This window comes from Coffea arabica, chromosome 9c, assembly GCF_036785885.1.
Source record: "Coffea arabica cultivar ET-39 chromosome 9c, Coffea Arabica ET-39 HiFi, whole genome shotgun sequence".
NCBI classification, from domain to species: domain Eukaryota; kingdom Viridiplantae; phylum Streptophyta; class Magnoliopsida; order Gentianales; family Rubiaceae; genus Coffea; species Coffea arabica.
This window is the reverse complement of record NC_092326.1, coordinates 6,992,577-6,996,444: the sequence shown is the minus strand read 5'-3', so window position 1 is coordinate 6,996,444 and position 3,868 is coordinate 6,992,577. Positions and strand designations below refer to the sequence as shown.

Sequence of the window (3,868 nt, the reverse complement as noted above, 5' to 3'; positions counted from 1 at the left end):
TTTCTTAGTAGGGAAAATTCTTGTTTTAACAGAGAGGTTTGGCTAACGGATGCCTCCGGAAACACTCTTTGAAAGGGTATTTAGTATTAATTTTTTTTAGCAAAAATAAAATTAATTTGAGAAAGTTTTTACACATAACGAATGATTGTGTGCATTTTATAATAAATTAGGTACAATTTAGTGTACTAACGAGTCTTTTGAAAATTTCCATTAAAAAAAAATCCTAAAAAGAGTTCTTGTAAGTATCTTTAATTATCGAAAAAAAAAATATATTAACGTCTCATGCAATGCGTAACCTTCTATAACGCCAAGGAAGCAATTGGTAAAAGTTATCTCGGAGCTTTTTATAACCTTTATCTGTTTTAGAAGATTTTAAGTTCTTGTTTATTTAGTTAAATAACTTTATCAACTGTTTGATTGTAAAAAAAATTATATCTCTTAGTTCATGTTGCACATATTGTGACGACTCCACCTTCTCCCCTAGGGCGTACCCAAGGGTTTGGCGGACCGTCTGCCCAACTCTCGTCAGGATTCACTCACTCACTAAACTCTCAAGATTAATCATTCAAGCCTCCAAAATAACATTTAAGTTCTGCAATTCAACTAAAATGTGAACTTATTTACAATCCAAAGCCAAACGTATGATACAACATCAAATGTCCAAAATATATCCTATCAACCAAAAGCATAAGTATAAGAGGGTTATACACTCTAACTCACACTTAATTGTTTCGGATCTCCATTCCTGTAAGGAAAATAAAAACTAAAGGAATGAGCTAAAAGCTCAGTGAGGTTCCCAAACAAGCAATCAGGTAGAGAAACCATGAAAATATGGTATTTAACAGTTTGAACACTTTGCATAATAATATCCAGTCATTCAAGACACAAACATTCAATCATTGGAAGGATACGTGCTCACTTGGAGTTATTTATTCAGTCATTCAGTCACCAACCATTTCTCTTATTCCTCCGTCATTTGAAAACATTTAACAGTGAAAACTCCTTCAGTTTTCATTGTCAGTCATTCATTGATTTCATTGTATTGAATTCACTGGTCAGTTCTCCACCAGATTTCGTGATAATACTCAAGTATACCAAACATTGTCCCAGGGCCACTAGCCGCTCGACCAAGTCCGCTTCTGGCACGAGTCGACTGGCAACGAAGGGCAATGGCTCAGTTCAGCCAAAAGGCTTATATTCCTGCACAAGTAGCATAGGATCATTTAATCATTGAAAATTGCACGTTCACTTAGGTTGAGTGCGACAAAGTACACATTCGCCTATCGAAAATTCATTTAACAATCATTGAAAAACATTTAACATTCAAGCAAACATTCACAACAATCCACATAGTCATTAGAAGCACAACATGCAAAGAACACTCACCAATTTAAGCAAAATAATGTCAAAAGTTTCCTTCCGGATTATGCTCTTGATCACCAACAAATCCTAAGAATAGCCAATAGAAAATATTATGGCTCAATCATCCAAAATTTAGGTGAACCAAAGAAAATCCGAGTAACTACTAGTACAAAGGTGCAAACATGGTTTTGGAGTAAAAAGAGAATATTTAGACCCAAGGGACATAAGTAACCAAGAATTTCCTCATTCCAATCATAAGCCAAGCTCAAAATGGTTTAACAACTCCAACTTAAAATTGGAAATAGAAGTAAGAACAATTTTAGGAAAACAGAATTTATTCAGTTTTGCGCGATGCTACTTGAAAAATCATATCTCAAGTTTCGTAAGTCCAAAATTTATGAACTTTATACAGTTGGAAAATAGATTCAAAGAGTTACAATTTCTTAGAAGACACCTTTACAAGATTCTATCCATAATGCAGTCAAAATCCAATCTCAAATGGCTGCTTTATCCAGTAGAAAGACAGAACAGGAATGGAAATTCAGTCAAATTTAGAAAATCACAGATATTCATAGGAATTGAGGAAAATTATGATATTTTCATGGTAGAAAGTACTCTGAATCTAATTTCAAACGCAACAAACAAAACTCAATTCGAATTTTTCTACACCAAGATATGACAGATTTTCCAAAACTGGTCAGAGTCTTCTGCGGGAAAAATTTCAGCAGTACTTTTTTTGTATTTACTAATTTTTCCAGCCATTTCAAGGCTACACTTTCACCACAAGACAGCCCCAATCAAGTTCACAAGATATAGGATACATAGAGTACGTATTTTAGTCACAAAACTAGCTATAACCAATATATACCTAAGTTGGAAATTAATCAAACCCTAGCAACAATTTCACCAAACCCTAGCAAAACCATGAAATTACGATAAACATGCTTCCTTCAACTTCAATCATAACATATCTTGTATAAATCTCAAGAAAAAAGTAAAAAGAGATGTTTTTTAGAGATTTTACCTCAGAACCCCAACATAACAAGCAATTCAAGAGCTTTCTTCCCTAAGTAACTCCACCAAAAGCTTCCCTCCAAGCCTAACTTAAGATTAATCGGTGTAGATTTGAGTTGGTGTTTGGATTTTTCACAAATCAAGCAAGGAAAAAAAGATGGAATTTGGAAGTTTTTCTCTCTAATTTCCTCTCTCAATTTCGTTCACCATGAAGAAAAAATGAAGGAATTTTAGTCCAAAAGAAAGATAAGAAGAAAGGAAATGGTCTTGGTCAAACATTTGGTTTAATGGTTGACAAGTGTCACCAAACTATTTTGTCTTTCTTTTCCTTTTCCTTAGTCAATAATGGTGGCTGATTTAAGGGTTAATTTAGGGGAAATTAAATGAAATAAAAACAAGGAGATTAGGGTAAGAACGTATTGGTCAAGCGGTGTACTCAATTGGTAACAAACGGCACACGTCGGTTCAATCCTATTTTCCTTAACTCCCTTGTACTTTTGTTTTAATTTATGATTCACTAATTTATTATTAGCACTTCTAATCACATATTTTCTCTTACCTAATACTCACACTTATCCACCAAATTTAGTGTACACACCTCACCAATCGATTACATTACCAAAATGCACCAAAACCTTAATTTACTCTAACTTGAAAAGTAAAAGTAAAACTCTTGGCTCAACTAATGAAATCACCATGAAATTTAGGGCTAATAAATAGTTAAATAGCCAAGTAAAGAAATATAGCAAAAAATATAAATTAATTTTTCAAAAGTGGGAGGAAATTCTAAAGAAATTTTTGGGTCCTCACATATATAAACAAGATTTTTAATTTTTTTTCTTTTGATATGGATTGGTAAAAATATGCAAAATGCCCCCCATTTTTTTAATTGTTTGTTTTTTCATTACCAACTTAAGTTTTGTTAAAGGATTGTTATGGCAACTAATTCTATGAATAAATTTAAGATGAAATTGGTTTTGGTGAACTTAGCTGGCATTGAGAGGAAATTGTTGTGGAAGAGATTTTGTTTACTGATTGCAACATTTGAGACAATCAAATAGAATAGGAAAGATAATATTTTGTATATTAGTTTGATTAGTTAGTTGCCATTCTAGTAAAAGTGAAAGGCTAATTTATAAGCATTAGAATAGGATCTAATTGGTATTGTATAGTGTATAAAGTTATACCTTTTGCTCTTGGATGATTATAAAAACAAATTCTTTCACCAAAATATCTTCTTATTAGGGTACCAGAGCACCGAATATGGGAATCTGAAAACTTCTCCTCATCCCAATATTAATCATGGGAGACACAAACAAGCCAACTCAATTGGGCATGGCATCCAAGTTTGACAATCCCAATCATGCTTTGTATCTTTACAATTCAGATCAACCTGGATTGGTTCTTGTATCTCAAGTTCTCATTGAAGAAAACTATAGCACATGGAACCACTCCATGACCATGGTCTTGACGGTCAAAAACAAATACACCT

The 3,868-nt window shown here is 33.1% G+C and overlaps 1 long non-coding RNA gene across 1 annotated transcript; it reads right to left on the bottom strand.

Moving 5' to 3' along the window:
- Window positions 1-557: 557 nt before the first annotated feature.
- Window positions 558-2,573, bottom strand: LOC140014410 (uncharacterized). Its single transcript, XR_011821185.1, has 2 exons — window positions 2,387-2,573; window positions 558-1,200 (listed from the first exon to the last, which is right to left on the bottom strand). It is a non-coding gene; the product is annotated as an uncharacterized lncRNA (long non-coding RNA).
- Window positions 2,574-3,868: the final 1,295 nt, after the last annotated feature.